The 24,854-nt window shown below is 43.3% G+C and overlaps 1 protein-coding gene across 1 annotated transcript in view; it reads right to left on the bottom strand.

The window, feature by feature from the left end:
• LOC145345507 (E3 ubiquitin-protein ligase MARCHF1-like) overlaps positions 1 to 24,854 on the bottom strand; it is a 361,092-nt gene that overhangs the window by 304,986 nt on the left and 31,252 nt on the right. The gene's annotated exons all lie outside the window — the stretch shown is intronic.

Below are 24,854 nucleotides of genomic sequence, written 5' to 3'. Positions count from 1 at the left end.
GCATGCTCTTTTTCTTCAACTATACAGGTTTTTGTCCTGAAGATGAAGTATAAAAGTGAGTTGTCTTGCTGACAATGTGGTGGCACCCAAGTGTGGGCCTTCAATTCACAGTGCACTTGCTTGCCCTTGAACTAAAGCGGCACTTCAAACACAATGGCACAAAAGACGGAAGACATTGCCAAATGAACTCACATGAATAGGTTACATTCTATTGAACTGAGGGACTGCTGTGTACTCTGTTTCATGGAAACATGGCTCACTCCTGCTTCACTGGACAGTGCCCTACAACTGAGGACTTCTTAATCCATCAAATGGACTGAACAGCAGCCTCAGGCAAGGCTAGGGGAGGTGGGGTTTGCTTCCTAATCAACACCACGTGGTGCCTCGACTGGCACCAGCACTGGCAACTTTCTGCTCTCCAGTCCCAGAATACCTGACACTAATGAAGTGCTTTGAAAGGTTAGTCATGGGGCAGATCAATTTCACAGGAGTTCACCTCAGTTGAGACGAAACATGTTGAGGCCTTCTTCATCTTGGCTGGGGACTTCAATCAGGCCAAGCTCAAGAGTCTACTACCAAGTTACCACCAACATGTTTCCTGCTCCGCCAGAGACCCAAACATCTTATATCACTGCTACACAAATATCAAACATGCTTACCGCTCTATTGTCCGCCCACACTTTGGCAAATCAGACTACAAAGCTGTGCTCCTGCTCCCAGCTTACAAGCTAAAACTGAAGCACGAGAATCCACCAAAGAGAGTCGTGCAATGTTGGACTGAGGAATCGAATGATCTTCTATGGGGCTGCTTGGAGTCAGTGGACTGCCAGTATTTAAAAACCTTGCGACCAGCCTGAACAAGAACGCCACCAAGCAAATCCGTGTGTTCCCCAAACGGAAACCATGGACGAACAGGGATGGCAACTGTTTGCTGAAGCCCAGGTCTGAGGCATTCAATCAGGTGACACTGACCTATCCAAAACAAAACAGATACAATCCAAGGAGATCCATCAAAGATGTCAAAAAATACTGGACCAAGCAAGAGTCCCAGGCTAGCCACACCGACTCCCCCTCCTGCCGACTATGGCAAGATCTGCAAGACATAACAGGCTACAAGATGAAGGCATGTAAAATCACCGGCTGCAACGCGCTGCTCTCTGATGAGCTCAATGCATTCCATGCCCGTTTTGAGCAAGAGATCGGCGACAGCATGACCTCCACCCTGGAAGCCCTGGATGAATCTGTATCTGGGGTCAGAGCAGCCTTCTCAAAGGTCAACTTACAGAAAGCGACTGGCCTGGATGGGGTACCCGGATGTGCACTCAGATTCTGTGTGGATCAGCTGGCGGGGGTACTCACAGACATCTTCAACCTCACTTTACAACAATCTGAGGTCCCTATCTGCTTCAAGAAGATGACCATCATCCCGGTATTTAAGTAAAGCCAAGCAACGTGCCTTAATGACTTTCGGCCGGTGGCTCTGACGTCCATCATTGTGAACTGCTTTGAAAGGTTAGTCATGGCACAAATCAATTCCAGCCTCCCGGACTACATCGATCCATTACAGTTTGCCTGCTGCTGCAACAGGTCCACAGCAGACGCCATTTTCCTGGCCCTATACTCAACCCTGGAACACCTAGATAACAAGGACACTTATGTCAGACTCCTATTTATTGAGTACAGCTTAGCCTTCAACACTATTATTCCCACGAAACTCATCTCCAACTCCGTGACCTGGGCCTCAGCACCTCTCTCTGCAACTGAATTCTGAACTTCCTAACTCACAGACCACAATAAGTAAGGATAGGCAGCAACACCTCCTCCACGATCATTCTCAACACCAGTGCCCCACAAGGCTGTGTTCTCAGCCCCCTACTATACTTCTTGTACACCTATGACTTTGCAGCTAACTTCCCCTCCAATTCGATTTTCAAGTTTGTTGATGATACCACCGGGTCGGATCTCTCCCTCAATGTCAACAAAACGAAGTAGATTGTCATCAACTTCAGGAAGCAAAAAGGAGAACATGCCCCTTTCTACATCAATGGGGACAAAGTAGAAAGTCTCGAGAGCTTCAAGTTTTAAGGTGTCCAGATCACCAACAACCTGTCCTGGTACCCCCATGCTGGACACTATAGTTAAGAAAGCTCACCAACTCTTCTACTTTCTCAGAAGACAAAGGAAATTTGGCATGTCAGCTACGACTCTCACCAACCTCTACAGATGCACGATGGAAAGCATTCTTTCTGGTTGTATCACAGCTTGGTATGACTCCTACTCTGCCTAAGACCACAAGGAATTACAAAAGGTCGTGAATGTAGCCAAATCCATCATGCAAACCGGCCTCCCATCTATCGTCTCTGTCTATACTTCCCACTGTCTCAGCAAGGTGGCCAGCATAATTAAGGACCCCACGCACCCCGGACATTCTCTCTTCCACCTTCTTCCTTCAGGAAAAAAGATACAAAAGTCTGAGGTCACGTACCAACCGACTCAAAAACAGCTTCTTCCCTGCTGCTGTTAGGCTTTGGAATGGACTTACTTTGCATTAAATTGGTCTTTCTGTACACCTAGCTATGACTGTTACACTTCATTCTGCACTTTCTCATTTCCTTCTCTATGAATGGTATGTTTTGTCCGTATAGCGTGCAAGAAACAATATTTCTCACTGTATGTTAATACATGCGATAATAATAGATCAAATCAAATCAAAATCAAATCATCCGTCAAATGCACACAGGATTTTTTTACTAATAGTAAACTGATTGCTTAATTATCGAGATAAACGACTCAGCTAAATGGATTTGTAACATACAGGGAAACAGATAGACAATATAAAGCTGTTGCGAATAGCCAGTGCTCCGATGGACAATCTGCTTAGCTAATTCTCCCTAATCTGTGTAGTGTGAGCAACATTTTCTACCCCTGATATAAAGCTGTTATTATTTTAATATTCATAGCAATCAGTGACTGTCATGGAGGTCCTGTGAGGGAGAAGAAATGAGAGTGGAGGAGGGGGGGGGGTCAGAGTTTAATGGGCGGGAGAAGGCAAAGATGCCATCATTGGCTGATGTGGGGGGGAGGGGTGCGGTGAGAGTCCAATATCCAATGCCACCTAAAGGCAACTTGGTTCTGGGGATGAGGTGGGGGTTTGAGAGTCCGGTGTGAGGGGGTAGGGAAGGAATTGTAAAACTGAGAATTGAGAAAGATCTCAAGCCATGGCACAGGAAGGGGCAGTTTGCACCCATGTGGATTGTGATCAGCATTCTCAAATAGCTGAACATGACACATACTTTCAAGACCATCACAATCATATTAACAAACTAAAACAGTACAGGCCTCAAACTCTTCATTTTATGAATCCAAATATGTGCTCAATACTGAGTACAAAACTGGTCAGGAACTTGATCACCCACTAGTTGATGTGGACCACACACTGGGACCTCAACACAACTGATCTAATACTCTCCCTGAAAATAAACATTTGATTTGGTGGAGTGGCCACTTCTTATCACTTCCCTCACATGAAAGGCCTTTGGCAAGTATACTGGGTGAATAAAATCGCACAATCCAACCCCAAATGTACAAAGCACAGCATGTCTTCAGCATTCTTGCATTCTTCTTCCATTGGCAGACCATGTAAGGGTGCACCTTATTTCACTCTCCTCTTTTAGCATTAGTCATTGTGTCCCTGGAAGCATCTATCATAGTGTGTTGGAGTACAAGCCAAAGCATCTGAGCAGGCTGTGGTATCATGTCTTAAGAATTAAACCTCGCTCGCTACTATTCACAATTCTCTATGGACCTGATTCTTGACACCATGACATTTGAGACAGAGACAGCCAACAATGGAAGAGATTCATAGAAAACGACTTTCATGAGAACTTCAAGAACAACCCCAGACACATTCAACATAGATTTCCATACTGACTCCACTTGTTTTGGGCATTTAAAACTAATTTTGCTGCAGAACAAAGGAAAGCTCTTACAGAACTGAGAGATGCAGCCAGCTGATGCACTTTAATTTGAATTTGTATTTCATATGAATTCTTCATATGAAATAAAGACAGAAATGTATGCATTCACCAATAGTTACCATTTGATATGCTAAATTGCTATCTCACTCTACCACATTGTCTCAAACTTGTCTTGAGACTGTTATAGTTTAAAAGGTTCCTTACCTGGTTTTAAGTTAATGAGGGAAAAATTGGTCTATGTCAGTAACACTAAAACAGTTTGTAGCAAGTCAGCAGCCCAGCTTGCATTGTGCCCCATTTTCTCTTATACTGACAGAGAAAATAGAATGTGGTGTAGGATGAGCTGCCTATTTGCTATGAGTTGATTTTTCCACCACTAGCACAGACCCATTTATCTCCCAATTTGTTATAAATGCTGCTCTGTATCAAAAGAGAAAATAACGATATTGTTGGTGCACTTTAAATGCAATGTAATCAAAATGCCTATTTTACTGTTAAAAAATACTTGAAATGCATAATGTATGGTTATAATGAAGAATAACGAGCTGAATGTTATATGACTCATAACACATTCATATTCATACCAAGAAAATAATTATATATCTGAGTGAATGTCAGAGTACGATAGTATGAGCTATTAAATCCTACTTTCAATTTAATTTAACATTTTATCACTTAACAAAAGCAGGATGACACAACACTGGTTAATTCTGTGCTGGTAGCTTGTTTTTATTCCCAATTAACTCAAGAGTTCCCCAGATGTCTGTCTTCTCTCCAACTCTGCTCCTTCCTCAAGGCTAGATCAGTCTTGGACTCTTGAGGATGTTCAAAGTTTTATGATATTTATGGAGTCTGCTTACAAAATGACCAATGAGACTCTGCAAATATCTTTCTGGGAGGAAGGATTGAAGGTACCCTGGCAACCCCCAACAGGGATTGGGTAGCCCGTGCCAGAATTACAAGCATCCTCAGGCAAACATATGTCCAAGATGCACCAGGGTAGTGTGTTCTGCCATCTGCAATATTAATGCTTGGTTTGGCAGGGTCAGTGTCGGAGATCACTGATACATTTGGTACATAGACCTAGATCGACAAACCATGGATTATTATGACAATTAAGGTCCACTCCAAGATTAGAACTCATAATCTACGCTGGCATTTCATTGCAATATTGACTGAATATTACAATTTGAAGAAGAATAGAGCAGTTAACTCCAATATCCTGGCCAACATTTCCCTTCTTCCTATTCCAGAAACACTAAAGGCAACTTTTATACCCTGAAGTTTATATGGATTAAGGAATTAACTTGAACTTTTCTGCTCTGTGTGGTTCAAAACTAGATCAAATGGCACATTTACTCACCAAACCAACTGGGGACCTTTCCCTTATGCTTTCCATTGGAGTATTGATGTGCCTGAATATACTGGCTGAACATCAGAGTCATGTCTCTTCCAACTGAGCAATAAAAATACTTACTGGTGTCTAGCTTTAAATAACCCTGAAACTGACAGAAATTCTACAATGCATGTTCTTATGGCATTTGTCAAGTACTGAATTATTAGTATGTAATACGACCCAGTGCTGCATAATATCAACGGGCACCACAAAATCACAGCAACTGAACCAACTCATTTGAAGTTCACGTGTGCGTTATTAATACATTAAAGACACAGAGCTCCACTTATCCACTGGAAAGTGAACATGCTAGTGTCAAAAATCTACAATCTTTCTGACTAAAGGTCAGGGATTAGATTAAGTCCTGGATGCAGTTTTTACTGGATATCACTAATGTCCACAGTGCTGCGTTTTGGTGAAAATTTTAATCATCCCAAACAAGGTCAATCTCATCAGAAAGATTGTGGCTGGTGGGTGCAGAACTCCCAAGCTCTCCATTTCCTTAGCTCTGGCCTGAGTATTCACCAAGAAACTGATGTGCCACATGGCTTTCAGGTTGTGGGGTTGGTAAACTGGGGGAAAGCCTATGTCCTGTTTGGGTGCCTGAAGAATTTTGCTAACACCTGCAGGAAATTTATATCCTTACTGAAGTAGATGCCAAAAGCTATCTCTTAGGCCAGTGGAGGTGGCCATTCAGCAAGTTACTGTCAAATATAACGTTTCCTAATCACCACCCCACCCACGAACAATTTATCATTACTATTCCTACATTAAGGCTAACTATTTCTCACCTACCATCAATTTCTAGCTTTCATCCAAAATGCACCTCATTGTACCTTAGATGCCTGCCACATAATGCAAACCAAAGAAGATCCTTCTGATTTCACATACTTAACTGGGGTCAGCAGCAGAGATTGTCTCACTCTCACCTGAAGCTATGGGTTTAAACTCCACTCCAGCAGACACTGCAGTGGCTAATCCATCCCCTCTCATCCACCAACTAAAATAAGCACAGCTTGCTTTAAAAATAAAACTGCCTCCTAAAAAGAGCCAAAAATATTTCTAAAGTTAGACCATGAGATTATTGTGCCCAGTTCTGGCAACCACATTTTTGCAAGGATTTATCGGAATAGTTCCAGACAAGAAGGAATTTAGTTACAGGGTTAGGTTGCAGAATCTAGGATTGTTTCCCCTGGAGCAAAGATGATTAAGGGGAGAATTGATAGACATCTAAAAGATTATGACATTTTAGATATGGTTGACAAAGAAAAACTATTGCCAATAACTGGTGATAGGGCTAGCAAACACAGACTTAAGGTAATGACCTGGAATTTCTTGTCTATGAAAACGATGGAAGTGGAGAGAATGAATGATTTCAAAAGGAAGTTGGATGGGCACATAACAAAATAAAGTTTCAAGGCTATAATGATAGAGCAAGGGAACGAGAATGATTGCAATGCTCTACTGAGAGCCAGCATGGAGTCAATAAGCTGAATGACCTACTTCTGTGCTTTAATGACTGCAGCCTGGATGTTTATTTTTAAGGTACAGAGTCAAGAAATCACTTGGCTTGCTGCATACGGTTCAGGAAAATGTGCTCTGACTGGTGGGATCCTAATCCAAGGCAGACGCGGGGTTAAATCAATTCAACTAAATGAAACAAAGTGAAGGACAGGTTGAAGAAGCAGTCCCTCAAAAGGGGGCTTCATTAAACAAAAACAAATGGCAAAGGAAACTTAAAGCATTAAATCAAAATGCGATTAAAGGGATAATTAAAACACCCAAGTCCTTACGATGCTAATGTCATGCACATACATCCACAATGCTGTTAGGAAGGCAAGTTCCAGAATTGTGACCCAGTGATACGGAAGGAATGACAATATGTTTCCAGGTCAGGATGCTGAGTGATTTGGAGGAAAACTTCTAGGTGGTGGGGTTCCCGTGTGTCAGCTGCCTGTGTTCTTTTAGATGATGGGAGCCCTGGGTTTGGAAGGTGCTGTCTAAGGAGACTTGGTGACTTCCTACAGTGCATCTTGCAGTTGGTACACACTGTGTACCAGTGTGCATCAGTGGTAAAGGGAGTGAATGTTTACGATTGTGATGCAACTCAAATGGGCTGCTTTGTCCTGAATGATGTCAAGCTTCTTGAGTGTTGTTGGAGCTGCACCCATCCAGGCAAGTGATTTGTGCCTTCTAGATGAAAGACAGGATTTGGAGAGTCAGGTGGAGAGTTACCTGCTGCAGGATTCTTAGCTTTTGACCTGCTGTTGTAGCCACAGTATTTATACGGCTAGTCTATTTCCGTTTCTGGTTAATGGTAACCCTCAGGATGTTGGAAGTGGGAATAGAGCTTGTTGGAGATGGTCATTGCCTGGCGTGCTATGAATTTTACTTGCCATTTGACAGCTCAAGCCTGGATATCGCCCAGTTCTTGCTGCATTTGGAGACAGACTGCTTCAGTATCTGAGGAGTCACAAACAGTCCTGAACAACTTTTCTGTTATAAATATTTTGGGGTAAACTCGTGGCTCCCTATTTGCAGCGCTGGATACCATAATTGTGTAACATTATCCCAATCCACACGACTCTTATAAAATGTTATATGAAGAGCAATTTGGAATCACTTTCCCCACCACTGAGCACTACAGTTACCGATGGGATTGAATTGAGTGTGGATTCTTATATATGCAGCAGTCCCATCTGGTAGTTTAGTGGGAAACTCTGGATGGCTAGCAATATTTACTGAAGTGAAATTACTTGTTCAGGATTGTGTTCCAGCTGCATTACAGCTTAGAATAAGTGGAATGTGATGTGTATCATAAGGAGGCATGATTTAGTCTGTACCCAGTTTAGGTCAAAAGTGCGCTGAATTTTCAATCTGTTATCCATTTACTATTTAATAAATCTATTTGTGGTTTTCAACTTAAGATATGGTGTAGTATTTGTCTATTCCATTACCTTCTGAAGATGCTGATGATGCATGATAACCAATTGGTGACATGCAATAACATAAATTTCCCAATTACTGAGCTTTTCTACAAAACTATATGGAGATCGAAGAAGTGAAGGCACACTCATTGTCATAGGGATCATCTATAGGAACATTGTAACACACTAAACCAAGGAAAGGATTGTGAGGATTGATGTCCCAACTATGTTAAGGCTTGTGGGTTTTAACAGAAGGAAAAGAATGCAGTTTTCACATGTTGATTCAAACTAACACACAACAGGTTTTATTGAAAGAGATGTTCCCTGCACAAATTGAAAGTGAAACAGCAGCCTGTGCAAACACCCTCAAAACATCATCATCAAATTGTGTGATCAACTCTTAAAGCAACCATGTAACCCTTTTAGATATGTAACAGAGAAAAAATGCAAAAACACCAATAGTGACACTTCTTTATAGCATTAGTCCATGATAACTTCCCTGCTTGACTCTATTAAGCTCTCAATGCCACGCTACGCATGAGCCAGGACTAAAATTAGGCAACTCTGAGAAAATACGACTTGATCAGCACTTCTTCATCAAGCAGTAGCTAAACTCAGTGAACCTGTCTACTGTCAGGTTGATACACAGACCCTAAAAACAATTCTTTATAGTTGACGTGCTTCTGAAAACTATTGTGCATATATTTGCTCAGCAGTACAGACAATAATTTATTCTCCCTTGATAGGACTGACAGAATCATAATGCTTGCACAAAACTGATGATTCTGCAGAGTTTTAAACAGCACCATATTAACATGCTTTACCGAAATGGAATTTACTTACAGCTGGAGATGTGTCTGATAGTCACAAAAGACACACACTGATTGAAAAAAAATAAGACTTTTGATCCCAAAATAAACAAATTGTATGGAATATAAATCTAATTACATGCTAATTAAAAATTATATCAACATCTGTTCATTGCATCATTGTTAAAGTAAATACATCAAAGGAAAATAATAATTCATGTGGATTGTAAATTGTGTTGAAGTGCACCTTGCGGTGTAGTATTATCACTGTTTTGAATATGAGATGGTGAGGTGAGGGTGACTGCCATTGATATCAAGGCAACATTCGACTAAGTATGGCATCAAGAAGCCCTTGCAAAACTGGGATTCAAAGGGAAAACTCTCCACTGGTTAGAGTCATAACTAGCACAAAGATGATGACTACGGTTGTTGGAGTGCAGTTATCTCAGTCCCGGGACACTCGCGGCAGGAGTTCTTGAGGATAGTGTCCGAGGCCCACCATCTTCAGCTGCTTCATCAATGATCTTCCTTCCCTTATAATGTCAGAATGAGGATGTTCAGAGATGATTGCACAATGTTCGGTGCCATTTGTGACACCTCAGATATTGAAACAATGTGCCCATATTCAGCAAGACATTAACAATATAAAAACTTGGGCTGACAAGTGGCAAATGTTGTGGCTCCTGGTTACATCTCAGTAGGGTTTTTTTGAAGTCTTTGTTGTCTTTATCAGGGTTAACTGTAAGTCTTCATCTGTTTGGTTAATCATCTGCTGTTTGTCTTGAAATCATCTGCTGTTTTGAAGAGGTCCAAGACCATGCAGTCATCTCTACTCAGTAAAGAGAAAGGCTGGTTACGGATGGTGTAGTCAGCTTGAAGATTTGTTTGCTACTGCGTCTTAGTGGTTTCAGAATGATGCTTATAACTGAAGTCAGATGCCTGCAGGCCCCGAGTGTAATGTGTCTGTTGCCAAATTATGTTTCTGAAAGGACCATTACACTGGCCCCTGTATTTATCTTAAAATTTGTTAAATGACCATTGACTGAAATGTCTGCATTTCAAAATGAAAAACCAAGATGTCTGACCTCAACCAAGAAGCTAGATTTGCAATCTTAACCTCGTGGATAATCTTTGAGCCTTCTCTGCATTTCAGAGTCGTGTCTTGCACAGCTTGTTGTAGTGCCCAATCCTATTGCATTGGAAACACTGGGCTGAACTTGCAGGACATTGATTTCGGCTGTGCAGGCACTTCACTCCGTATCATTGGCATGGTTGCTTTCCTGGCCATTCAGGTATTGCTTTCCCTGATTTAAAGTGTCCCTATGTTTTATTGCTTAACTAGCTGGACTGTGGGTTGGCCTCTACACCACAGTTTATTCTATCCTCCTAAAATGGTCCCGTACTGCTCATTGAGTTCTGACTGTCTGACTATTTAGATTGTCTTTTCCAGATTTAGATCTTCATTTGCTTGTAAGAGATCAGAGAGTGTATCGTACGTAAGCCAACTACTATTCAGTCTCTGATGAGTTCCCGTTTTAAATTTCCATACTCACAACCTTCTGTCATCCTGTCCAGATAAGTGGTGAATGGCTGTTGGACTCTCTTATTGAATTTATCTCCTTCAAAGATTTTATTGCTTTAGATTGAGATAAATGATTTTAATATGTTTTTGAATTTTGTAGATGAATTTTGTAGATGCCTTGCATAATATTGTCTAAAGTTGGGCCAACCAAGGAAAGAAGCATGTTCACCTGCTCTTCCACAGAATTTGATTTAATCTGAAGTGATGCTAAATCTTAGGAACATTTCCTTCTGAAGTCCCCAATTTTGTGGCTGATGTCCTTATATTAATTTGACTTGGTTTAGAAGTGTGAAATTATGATCTATGGTTAAATTTTAAAAAGCGTAGGTGCTACTTTAAGATTTCAAGGTCGTCCAGCTGGAAACAAAAGGCATTCCCACGCTGACCAATTTTGGTGTGCTCCACAAAAATGGAGCTTGAAATTCTTTTCTCAATAATAGTTGCTGGAAACAGCTACCTGCACAGCTCTCTGGCTCAGCATTTAATTTTAAAGTCATGAATTTGTCAAATCCTGGCTTTTACTTTCTGTCAGCTGAGTTTAGAAGCTGCAATTTTCCAAATGTTTATTTGATTGGTTTTGCCTTTTCAGAGCAAAATTGGATGCCACATCGACGCGAGGATCAAGTTTTAGCAGCAGCTTTCTTTCACACAGTAGTTTTAACATTAAAATTATTTTAAGGATTTATCAGGACTTGCGGTAGCCTGGAATTTTAAAATACCTAGTTCATCCTTGCAGGTTTTGCTGATTCTACAATCTAAAACTAGACTTCCAATGGAGATTAAATGAGGTTTTCTCTTCTGCTGCAGTAAGGAATTTTAAATCACTGCCTTCAGCTTCCAAGCCTTTCTTCACAGCATTTTCCTGGTCATTTGTTTTCTCTGCGCCTCTGTTCCTAGAATTTGTATTTCAAGTCAGAATGTGTCACTGAATTTTTCTCTGTCTTCTGGCATTTCAGTTTTTAAATTTCAGTGAGTTTGCAATATATATATGATTTGGAGGTAAATGTTTGATTAACATGTTTGCAGACAACACAAAGGTTGGTGGAATTGCAGATAGTGATGAGGACCATCAGAAAATACAGCAGGATATAGATCAGTTAGAAACTTGGGTGGAGAGACGGCACATGGAGTTTAGTCCAAATATGAGGTAATGCATTTTGGAAGGTTGAATACAGTTGAGAAATATATAGTAAATGGCAGAACCCTTAAGAGAATTGATTGGCAGAGGGATCTGGGTGTACAGGTACACAGGTCACTGAAGGCAACGCAGATGGAGAAGGTAGTCAAAAAGGCATACGGCATGCTTGCCTTCAGTGGCTGGGGCACTGAGTTTAAAAACTGGCAAGTCATGTTGCAGCTTTATAGAACCTTAGTTAGGCCACACTTGGAATATAGTGTTTAATTCTAGTCGCCATACTACTAGAAAGATGTGGAGGCTTTGGAAAGGGTACAGAAAAGATTTACCAGAATGTTGCCTGGTATGGAGAGCATTAACTATGAGGAGAGGTTGGAGAAACTTGGTTTGTTCTCACTGTAAGAATGGAGGTTAAGGGGTGACCTAATAGAAATTTACAAGATTATAAGACAAGAGGGGCATGGACAGTATGGATAGTCAAAAGCTTTTTCCCAGGGTGGAAGGGTCAAATACTAGGGGACATACGTTTAAGGTGCGAGGGGCAATGTTTAAAGGAGACGTACAAGACAAGTTTTTTTTTTACACAGAGGATGGTGGGTGCCTTGAACACCGGGGAGGTAGTGGAAGCAGATACAGTAGTGACTTTTAACAGGCATCTTGACAAATACATGAATAGGATGGGAATAGAGGGATATGATCCCCAGAAGGGCACAGTGTTTTACTTCAGTTGGGCAATATGGCGGGTGCAGGCTTGGAGGGCCGAAGGGCCTGTTCCTGTGCTGTCATTTTCTTTGTTCTTGTTCTTTGACCAGTGATTCCCACATCCCGTGAAATAATAAATAAGATAAAAATAAAGATACAAAAAGTAAGGATTTGAATTGATTAAAATGATAGTTTTCTATTTCATTGATACCATGATTTTTATCAATCACGTGTACAGGCACTACAGATCAGTAATGGAGAGTTTTGGGAGGAAATCCCAGTGGAAACACCCTCCACAGGAGTAACCTAGGGGCAGTGCAGCAATTAGCTTAAATGTCATGAATGATACACAACATTTCCCTCAAGTTGATCTTTATCTAACTTCATAATAGTCTGAGTGGCAATATTCCAGAATCTTACAAAGAAAATATCACAGATGACATTTTATTTAATTAATTGTTTGTCTTAAACCTGTGTCCATCCCTAATTATCCTCAAAAAGGTGGTGCTGACCACTGCAGTCCATATGGTCAAGACACTTCCACAGTGCTGTTAGGTATGGAGTTCCAGCATGTAACCCAGAGATGGTGAAAGAAACAGCAACATATTGCCAAGTCCCTGAAGCTGAAAGGGACACACCCCCTACTTAAAAAGTCGGTGGCATTTGGATTAAATGAAATCCACATAGAGGCAGCTAGAAAAGAGACGAAATCAGAGCTACATTAAAGAAATGGTGGTCAGAGGAAGAGTAGCTCCCACTTTACTGATGTCTCTCTGGAAGTGTTCATTGAAACAGAAGCACACAGACAGATGCTCTTCCCAGTCAAAAGGTGGACATGGTCAGATTATCTCAGAGGGAGTTTTCCTCCCAAAACTCTTCACTCCTCCATTCCCCTCAACTCTATGACTCGAGTGCTCATTGCTGCACCATTGAACCTTCATCAGCTGGTGAACTCCTGAGGAGGGGGTAAGAAGCCTGAGGGTAATGGAAAATGATGCCTTAGTGTTTGGTCAAGTTGGGCCCACTGAGATGGTAAAGATATTCAAGAAAAGGTCAGCAAGGCTGTATGAGGGAGGACAGTGAAGAGTTTGTGAGGATATTTAAGCTAAGAGCCGGAGAAAAGTATCAATATGACTAATTTGTGCATCTCCTTGGCAGGCACATTAATGTCCATTGGCATCATGCCCTTAGGTGCTTTGTCTTTTGCTGCCTACATTCGAGCCCCCTCCAGATCTCATGAGGGGGATGCACATGCAAGGACATCCTAATGCACAGTAGGATGGCATGGTAGCACAGTGGTTAGCACTACTGCTTCACAGCTCCAGGGACCAGGGTTCGATTCCCCGCTCGGGTCACTGTCTGTGTGGGGTTTGCACATTCTCCTCGTGTCTGCGTGGGTTTCCTCTGGGTGCTCTGGTTTCCTCCCACAGTCCAAAGATGTGCGGGTTAGGTTGATTGGCCTTGCTAAATTGCGTCTTAGTGTCCTGAGATGTGTAGGTTAGAAGGATTAGCGGGCAAAGTATGTAGGGATATTGGGGTAGGGCCTGGGTGGGATTGTGGTCGGTGCAGATTTGATGGGCCAAAAGGCCTCTTTCTGCACTGTAGCGTTCTATGATTCTAATTCTCAAAGGCTACTCCCCACTGGAATGCCAGCAACGCAAAGCACAGCTTCCCACCACGACATGCGAGATCCTTGATGACGTACTGTAGGATTCCAACATATCTATCTAGGCATCTAAATCTCATTATCGGAAAGCATATGGCCTGCTCAATGGCTGCCCTTGTAGTCACCTGGCACCGTTGTAGATGTCCTGTGCCACTGTGTTCCAGTTCCACAAAATTGTAAGAAGCCACGTCTTCAAAGCAGAACGCTCGTTTTCCAGTGTCCATCCACAGAGACATTCAGGTGGCCCAAAAAGCTGAGGTGCCTGTGACAGTCTAAGATGCAAGAACCTTGTAGCTTCTGCAAACATTGCACACGCTTGTGTGATCCTTTTCAGGTGTTACATACTGAGGTTCTGTGACAGACATGATGGGCACATATACGTAGTTGATTACCCGCTGCACTTGGGGGAACCTAGCAATGGCCCTGCATTCAACCGCCCTCTCACCCACTTTCCTGCTTCCCTCCGATTTAATTGGCACTGTTTTGCCAGTGAAATGGCTTTGCACCCTTTCCAATTTAAATATTATGACATAATTTACATGTCATTAGAGAGTCCCGGATGCTATCGTCCAGGCTCACTTGACCTTATCTCCTCACTGGTCGAGGAGGTAGCAGGAATCACAGATGGTCTCCACCAGCAGGAAACCAAACAAGATAACTCGCTGGGGGTATCAGAGATTGTTGCGCTCTCAGGTGATTGGAGGCAGGGCCAGGCAGTGCCCATGGGGCAGTGCCAGCCTGTCACTAACCACCTGGCACCCCGGCAATGCCCATCAAGCACCACAACTATGCCAGGATCAGGGCCAATGGGGTGAGGCCATAGTGCGGGCAGAGCCAGAGTAGGGGTGGGCCAATGCAAGGCATGGGGGAAGGGAAAGGGAACTCCGCAGGGGTGGGGACCGGGCTTGGAGGAAGGGAATGACGCAGAGGTTGAACGATTGGCGTGGGAGGGAAGGAGGAAACTCTGCAAGGATGGGGTTCGGGCTGGGAGAGAGGGAAGGAACTCTGCAGGGGTGGGGATCGGGGTGAGAGGGAGGGAGGGAGAGAACTACGCAGGAGTGGGTATCAGGTTGGGAGGGAGGGAGAGAACTCCGTAGGGGTGGGGATTGGGGTGGGAGGGAGGGAGGGAACTCTGCAAGGGTGGGGATCGAGGTGGAAGGGAGGGAGGGAACTCTGCAGGGGTGGGGATCAGGGTGGAAGGGAAGGTACACTGGGTGATAGATAGATAGATAGATAGATCGATAGATCTTGCACATAATCTGCCTTTGATTTGTGCAGCCTCTTGCCAGAACCTCCAGCTTTCTCTTCCACTGCGACCATTAAATTCCACTCAGGGATTCTAAACTATGAACCTGTCGTTCCAAGCATCAAAGTCCATGGCCGGAATGTTGTCACTGTTCACGCCTGTGGGATTTTCCTATCCTTCCACAGCAAATGGAGTTTCGGCTGCGTGCCAAATTCTCTGACCTCACTGTAGTGGCAGCAGGGTGTGAACAACTGGTAAAATCACGGTCCCTGTAGATCAGTCTTATTATGCTGCTAAGTGCTTAATTTGACCTGGCTGACTTTATGGGCCTGCAGGTTTTGGAAAAAGTCTTCTTAATCCTATTGACTCATTCCTGCGTAATCCTTCCTCAGTACTTTAGGTGATACATTTGAGATATATCTAAATTAATGAATGGGGGACATAGATTTCAAGTATATTTATGGGTCTCCAGGGTATTTATCCATGCAGCCTACAAAAGTGATAAGTCAGGTTATCCCAGATGTAAGATCAGGAACCTATGTACATTTAACAACACTGCGTTTACAAAGCAATTTCAACAACAGCAGCAGCTTTCATTCAGCATCTTTAAAACATTCCAAGGTGTTTAACCAAAATTTTGGCCAAAGGAGTAGTTTTTAATGGAGCATTTTAAAAGTGCTTCAGCACCTATTAATTACCTATAAATCAACAGAGAATGCATTTCAACAGTAAGAACAGCAAACAAGATGTAACATATTTACCTTCTTATTACTAATTCATATCTTTTCTCTCTGACACAGCCAATATTTGTGTAGCAGGAGTCCACAGACTCAGGCAGCCACATCCCTGGATGTGCTATTGGGGTCTGTGAGGCACTGGAGCGAGATCGGAATGGGAGTTACTGTCCCGACACCACCACCATTTCCTCTTGCTCACTTGTTAAATGCGACTCACCAGGTGAGTATCTGAGTCACTGCAATGGTAAACCTGGGTCACGTGAGGTTGCATCCTCTAAGGATTTGTTGTCCTGAAGACTGTTCAAACAACCATTCACTTTGGCGGGACCAGAAGTTCCTGTCAGCAGGAGAGCCAGAACATTCCAATCAGTGAATTCTCAGATCCCCTACCCACTTGCCTCACCCAGTCCTATTCCCTCTCTCCAGTCACTTTTGGTTTTAGAAATGATTTTCATCCTTGCTATGATAGGAAATAAGTAGCTGATAATATCTCAAATGATTAAAAGAGGTAACACTTCACTCGCACACAACACCCACAGGATTAGCATTAAAGCAATCCGCATTTGAAAATGTGGCATTATCCCCAGCAATACTGAGATTAGATTTATTGCTTTTCTGCTATTAAAATATTTCCAAATGCCAGACATAAACAAGTGTGAATCAACAGCATAATACAACAAGCTAATTGCACAATTTATCACTGAGACATGTTAAAATAAAATAATTTTCCCCAGCTACTTCTGTTTCTATATTTATACATTTGTGAAGGTGTTTTATATTCATTATATACATCAGTGCAAATACTTCTGAAGGGATTTGTTGTGCTGCGGTGCTAAAAAATGTATTTATTGAATAATGTGGTGTGGAACTCTACACTGAACGATGAACCCTCAGATCTTAATTAAAACAAAACATGAGGGCCATGAGATGCAAGCACAGGAGCAGCCGTCTTCTCATAAGCCTTCTCACAAGTTCTTAACAAGGTTAAGAACTTGCCTTATAATCCTTTCTTTTATCTTGATGCACAACCCATAATTATTTGATTCTCATGCGTATAATCTCTGCTATCTTCTTGGAAAATCCTGACTACATTTTGACGAAGGGGAGTTGAGTAAATCAAGAAAATCCTTATTTGACTGAGGTGATGGGACATGGCCAGGGTGGGGCCCAGTTCACAGTGGCAGTTTTGCTGGTGAGTGGGCCTTTGTTTTGGCAATGCCATAGAAATTGAGATGTTGGCTGCCATTGTAGTTACAGTTGTGGATGATGCTCTTGCTCCCCCATACAGATTATTGGTGCTCACATTGATGAACTGCAAGTATGCCAAAAGAGAACGGGTGAAGTGAACCATGGAAACCGTAGACTGGAGAAGGAGGCCATTTGGCCCAACGAGTCTGGACTGATTCTCCAAAAGAGCATCTTACCTAGGCTCAGCACTGTAACTCCATGCATTTACTGTAGCTAATCCACCTAATCTGCATATCTTTGGACTGTGGGAGGAAACTGGAGCACCCAGAGGAAACCCATGCAGACAAGGGGAGAACATGCAGACTCTGCATAGTCACCCAAGTCAGAATTGAACCCGGATCCCTGGCAACTGAGACAGCAGTTTGTCCATTTTTTCTCCTTGATGATATTTGTCCACTGACATACGCCAATGGTGGAATGAAAGAGGCTTTCGTTTAATGTATATTGCCATTTGCATTCAATCTTGGTTTTGATATGTGGTACTGAACAGCAGGCTGGGGGTCTGCCCAATCTGTTTGTACTCCTGTATCAAATTCTAATTCTGGGCTTTCAGTGTTTGCAATACGGAGATATTTGCTTGTTTGGTGATTATTTGTGGATCTCCATGGGGAGCATGCTGAGTTAGTTATGACATAAGGGTTGTCTGGTATTTCCCTGTGTTTTTTACTTGTTGCATTTACAATCAAAGTATACCTTTTGGTCCTTCATTTATAGATAAGATGAGTAGCGCCATAGCAGGTAGGTGATTTGGAATATGGGTGGTTGGGATAGCCTTTAAGTCCTCATTGTGGATGAGGGATAATCTCCCATTAAAACTATTAGTGTTGCATTCTAATTCTGTTATTTTGGGATTAAGGAATCCATGCTTGTCTTCTTTGGAGGTACAGACCAACAGACCGATCTTATTTTCTGGAAAAGACTGGGGTTTTTTCTATCCTTGGCATCACTGGTGTTAGAAGAGGGGGAAATATGTACTGGTGCACACCTGAGCATGGTCGGCTAACCTTTGGATATCTAGCCTTGTTGGGTTGGTCTTTTACGTTGGCTTGGCTGCATACTAAGTGATAGTGGTTACTCGATTACTTTGTTCATGGAACATATTGTGGGCATACCATCCTGTTGTTAGGGTTCTTTCAATGAGGAGAAATGGATGGAATCTTGTTGATGGCAGAGCCAAAGTGATGCCTATGGGGTGCCTAGAGATAGGTATAGTTTGCTTTATTCAATGTGTATGAGTGATGTGAGTATCCTGGGCCTGCCATCCTGTATTCTAGTGTGTTGTTGAGCATAGTTTAGCTCGATTGAGTAGGTTAAAGTAGTAGTCAGGGAGTGGTGTGTTTATTGGGGTCAGGAGTTGGGCGGGGGAGAGACAAGAGAGAAAGTGTATATGTCTAGGGGGGACTGTGCACAGGGGAGAGATTGTGTGTGCACATGTGTGTGCGTGTGTGTGTAGGCGTGTGTACTCGTGCATGCATGTTTGGATGGGGTGGGAAGAGAGAATGTGTGCATGTGTGTGAGGGGGAGAGAGAGAGAGAGCACATTTGTGTGAAGGGGAGAGAGAGTGTGTACGCGTCTGTGAGGAAGAAAGAGAGAGAAAGAGAGGGAGAGACTGTGTGCTTGTGTGTGAAAGGGTGGAGAGAGAGACAGAGTGAGTGCATGTGTTTGAGGGGGAAAAAGAGAGACAGTGCATGTGAGGGGAAGACAGAGAGTGTGTGCATGTCTGCGAGGAGAAGAGAGAGAGAAAGTGTGCCCACATGTGTGTGAGAGGGCGAGATAAAGATAGAGAGAGAGCATGTGTGTGAAGAGGAGAGGGGGGGGGGGGCGGGGGGGTTGTGTGTGTGTGTGTGTGTGTGTGTGAGGAGGGGGGAAGAGAAGAGAGAGAGTGTGTGCGTCTGTGAGGACGGGTGCATGTGAGGGAGAGAGAGAGTGTGCGCATGTCTACGAAGAGGAGAGAGAGAGAGAATGTGCCTTTGTGTGAAGGGGAGAGAGAGAGTGTGTGTGCCTGTAAGGGAGGAGAGAGAGGGTTCATGCATGTGAGGGGGAAAGAGAGAGTGTGCGCATGTCCAAAGATGTGTGGCTTAGGTTGATTGGCCATGCTAAGAAATTGCCCCTTAATTTCCAGGGATGCCTAGGTTAGAGGGATTAGTGGGTACAATATATAGGGATATGGAGGTAGGGCCTGGGTGGGATTGTGTTTGGTGCAGACTCGATGGGCTGAAGGGCCTCTTTCTGCACTGTAGGGTTCTATGTTCTATATCTGCGAGAAGGGGAGCGCGAGAGAGAGTGCACGTGTGCATGAAGGGGACAGAGAAAGAGACAAAATTTGTGTATGATGGGGAGAGAGAGAGAGAGAGTGTGTGTGCATGCATGTGTGAGGAGGAGAGAGAGTGAGTGTGTGCGTTAATGTATGTGAAGGGGGAGAAGAGAGAGAGTTTGTACGTGTGTGAGAAGAGAGAGTGTGTGTGAGGGTGGAGGGAAAGAGGGGGGAGAGTGTGCATGTGTGAGGGAGAGAGAGAAAGAAAGAGTGTGTGCTCATGTGTGTGTGGGAGAGAAAGAAAGATAGAGAGCGTGTATGTGGGGTGGAGAGAGTGTGTGTGTGTGCGCTTGTGTGTGAAGGAGAGAGACAGAACCAGAGGGTGAGAATGTGTACGTGTGTGCGAGGGGGGAGAGAAAGAGACTGCGCAAGGGGGAGAGAGAAATAGAGATAGAGCACGTGTGTGATGTGGAGTGTGTGTGTGTGTGAGTGTGTGTGAGATAGGGGAGGAGGAGAGAGAGAAAGACAGTGCCTGTTTGTGTCAGGGGGACAGAAAGAAAGTATCTGTGTATGTGTGTGTGAGGGGGAAAGAGTGAGTGTGAGCATAAATGTGTGTTGGGGGAGAGAGAGAGAGTGCGTAAATGTGTGTGAGAGGAAGAGAGAGTTTGCATGTATGTGAGGGGAAGAGAGCGAGTGACTGTGCACATGTATGAGGGGGGTGGGAGAGAGTATGTGTGTATGTATGAGGAGGAGCGGGAAGGCGCGGGTGGGGGAGCAGCTAAGCACGGGCGGGGGTGAACGGAAGGGTGCGGGCGGGGGCGAGTGGGAGGGCGTGGTCAGGGGGCGAGCAGGAGGGCCCGGGTGGGGGCGAGCGATGGAGTGTGGGCAGGGGCGAGTGGGAAGGGGCATGGTGCACTTGAGTGGGCAGGGGAGCGATGGCACGGGCACGGACACGGGACGGGCAGGGGAGCAGGCGCAGGTGGGGGGTAGTGGGCGCGGGTGGGGGAGCACACACAGGCAAGTATCGAGTGTAGGCAGGGACAAGGACACAGGTGGGGGAGCGGGGGCAGGATGGGGGGTAGCGGGCGCAGGCGGGGTAGTGGGCATGGGCGGGGGCACTGGCGCAGGTGGGGAGGCGGGTACAGGCAGGGAGGCAGACGCATGCAGGTGGGATAGTGGGCACACGTGTGGCCGGCCAGGCACACGCGCTGTCCCTATCTTCTTTTTGTTTATTCCAGGTCAGTTGACCACTGCACTACTTTGCCATTGGCTACATTGTCTACTGGGTCAGCTGACTCTCACAACATGGTTAAATTATAGCAAATGAGAAATGAACTCAATGAAACCTCTGAAATACTTAAATGAATAGACAGGTAGATGCAGGTTAGATGTTTGCCTTGTTTGGGGAGTCCAGAACCAGAGGTTACAATTTCAAAATGAATGGGAAGCCATATGGGCTGAGATGAGGAGAAATTTCTTTACACAAAGTGTTGTGAATCTTTGGAATTCTCTTCTCCAGAGGATTGTGGAAACTCAGTCATTGAGTAAGTTTAAAACAGAGATTGCCAGATTTCTAATTAACAATAATGTAAAGGGTTTGGGGATAGTGGGTGTAAAAGGCCTTGAAGGGTCTGATCAGCCGAGAATTTAACTCTAAATCATTAATATATACATCAAACAGCAAGGACCCCAACACTGCATCCTGGAATGCCACTGGAAATTGTTTTCCATTTGCAAAACACAATCCACCATTACCCTTTGTTTCCTGTCCAATTATGGATTTAACCTGCCCTCTTTCCCTGAATCCCATGAGATCTCACCTTTCTGATCAATCTACCATGTGGAACCATAAAACGGTGACAATAGTGGTTAGTGCTGCTGCCTCACAGCGCCAAGAACCCGGGTTCAATTCCAGCCTCAGGTGATTGTGTGGAGTTCTCCTCATGTCTGCATGGGTTTCCTTCAGGTACTCTGGTTTCCTCCCACAGTCTAAAGATGTGTAGGTTAGGTTGATTGGCTATGCTAAATTGTCCCTTACTGTCAGGGAGATTAACAGGGTAAATATGTGTGGATGCATGGATAGGGTCTGGGTGGGATTGATGTCAGTGCATGCTCGATGGGCTGAATGGCCTCTTTTTTGCACTGTAGAAATTCCATGCTATGAAAATTTGCAGTGTAGAAAGAGGCCATTTAGCCCATTGTATCTACACCCGCCAAGAAAGAAAAAAATGGGCTTAATTTTAACCCCATTTTCCAGCACCTGATCTATAGCCTTGCAGGTTAGGGTATTTCAGATGCAGATCCAGGTACCTATTAAATGAGTTGAGCATTTGAGCCTCAATCACCAACTTAGGCAGTGAGTTCCAGACACCCACCACCCTTATTATCATAACTGCTCTACAAAATTATAGAGCCAATGGTTATGATTTGAAATTGTTGAAATGGATGTTAAGTCCAAAATGCTGTAACGTGCTTAAGTTGTAAGGTGCTGGGGGTGATGATTCAAAATCATGCACTGTAACTATGGCACATAATCAGTGAATTCCAAGAGAAAGAGCATAAAATGCTTTTGTCATAAAATATCTTCATAGAAACACAATCCTATGACTCAATTACCTCTAGAAATTATTTAGAAACATAGAAACTAGAAGCAGGAGTAGACCTTTTGACTCTTTGCGCCTGCTTTGCCATTCTTTTTGATCATGGCTGATCATCAAATGCAATATCCTGATCCTCTCCTTTCCTCCATATCCCTTGATCTCTTTACGCCCCAGAGCTATATCTAATTTCTTATTGAAATCAGACAGCGTTTTGGCTCAGCTTTTTGTGGTAATGCATTCTACACATTCATCACTCTGGATGAAGAAATTATCTCCTCACCTCAGTTCTAAATCCTCAAATTATGATCCTTAGGTCTGGACTCCCCACCATTTGGGATATTCTTTCTGAATCTACCCTGTCTAACCCTGTTAGAATTTTATAAGTTTCTATATGATCCCCTCTCACTCTTCTAAACTCAAGTGAATATAATCCTAACTGACTTTGTCTCTCCTTATTTGACAGTCCTGCCATCCCAGGAATCAGCCTGGTAAACCTTCGCTGTACTCACTCTATAGCAAGGACATCCTTCCTCAGATAAGGACATCAAAACTGCACATAATACTCCAGGTGTGGCCTCACCAATACCCTACACAATTGCAGCAAAACATCCCTATCCATATACTCAAATCCTCTTGTCATGAAGGCCAACATACCATTTACCTTCTTTATTGCCTGCTCAACCTGTGCACTTACTTTCAGTGACTGACGCACAAGGACACCAAAGTCTCGTTGAGTATGCACCTCTTTCAATTTGCATCCATTCAAGTAATAATCTGTTTTCCTATTATTGCTACCAAAGTGGATAATGTCACATTTACCCACATTATACTGCATCCGGCTTGCATTTGCCAACACACTCAGCCTGTCCAAATTATGCTAAAGCATCTCTGCATTCTCCTCACAGTTCACCCTGCCACCCAACTTTGTATCTTCTACAAATTTGGAGATAATATATTCAGTTTCCTCTTCCAATCATTAATATATAACGTGAGCACAGATCCCTGCGGAACCCCACTAGTCACTGACTGCCAATGAGAAAATGACCCATTTATGCCAATTCTTTGCTTCCTATCTGTGAACCACCTTTCTATCCATCTCAAGACATTACCTGCAATCCCATTTGATTTAACCTTTCATAGTAGTCTACAATGTGAGCCCTTGTCAAAGACCTTCTGAAAGTCTAAATAAACCACATCATAGAAAGAAACTCTACAGTGCAGAAGGAGGCTATCCAGTCCATTGAGTCTGCACCAACAACAATCCCATCCAGGCCCTATCCCATAACATCTCATATTTACCTCGCTAATCCCTCTAACCTATGCATCCTGGGACTTAGCATGCAAAGCAGTAGTGATTCTCATCAGCATATCATCTCAGCAGCAAGACGGGAAACATCCAGGAGGGCAGAAGCAACCGTTTTGGACTTAATAATTAAATGGAGATCCAGGCAATCTTATATTAATGAGCTTCATGCCCTTTCTGAGCACAAAGCTATTCTCACCAGTAAAATGGGGCCAGGAAGATAGTGAGCACAAATCAGATTTTTGGCCTCTCATGCTATCTTCCCAGCTCACCATGCTGATCAATGGGTAAGCTGGTAACATTGCACCCTATATCTCTTCATGTGACTCAGTGTCATACATTATAAATCAATGCTCCTGTGAGGTGCCTTGTTGGGATGTTTCATTACTTTAAAGGAAATATTGTTGTTGTAACATAAAATGCGTTTACTCAGAGGTGGTGGATTGACTGATTGTAAATGCTTATATTTTGAGATGAATCCAGTTTCAGCTCCAGTAATTGAATTGCATCAAGTTACCTCTTTTTGATGGAACAATTAATGTTTTATTAAGCATTTTTTAAAGCCGTTTTAAAATGTTGCCCTCATGTGAAGTTTTATTATAGATTTGTGCTTGCTGTATGCAATATCATTGAGCAGAAATTCAAGAACCAAAAATTTCTCAAAACAGGTAGTCATCATTTGCAAACTATTCTAGGCAATGTGAACTGTCTCTTCATTCGACTTTGAACACACCCAAAATCAAATGAAAAGATACTTCACTAGAATAGTTTGCAAATGATAATGCTGCTCTCATTAAATACGACTTAGCAAATAAACAGGCGGCATAATCCCTGTTACTGTTCAATAAATATGCCATTGATTGGAGCAAGGAATTGGAGTCAGAATCCAATTGCATAAAGTATACAAACTTTCTCATTTACGTTGCAGATTAGCCCTTTGACTCGTGCAGTTACGTAAACTTCTTTCAAGTTGTACAATGATGTTGCTGTGATTTGGATCAGACTGTTTGGCAAAAGGTATTTCCACATAATGCATACATGGGATGCAATCTTATCAGCTGTTCACACCCTGCTACTACTGCAAATGAGGATGGAGTATTTGGCACTCAGCCAAATCTCCATTCACAGTGGGACCAGAAAATCCTGCCGGGGGTGAAAAGCTGGAAAATTCCATCCATGATGTATGTTATTTTAAAATGGTAGACTACTCACAGCATTCAGTTTCACAATTCATTGAAAATTTCTCAACCAACCCTCCCACAGGAAATCTGA

The sequence above is a fragment of the Carcharhinus amblyrhynchos genome, chromosome 1 (assembly GCF_965287045.1).
Source record: "Carcharhinus amblyrhynchos chromosome 1, sCarAmb.v2.hapA, whole genome shotgun sequence".
NCBI classification, from domain to species: domain Eukaryota; kingdom Metazoa; phylum Chordata; class Chondrichthyes; order Carcharhiniformes; family Carcharhinidae; genus Carcharhinus; species Carcharhinus amblyrhynchos.
This window is presented reverse-complemented; position numbering and strand designations above follow the sequence as displayed.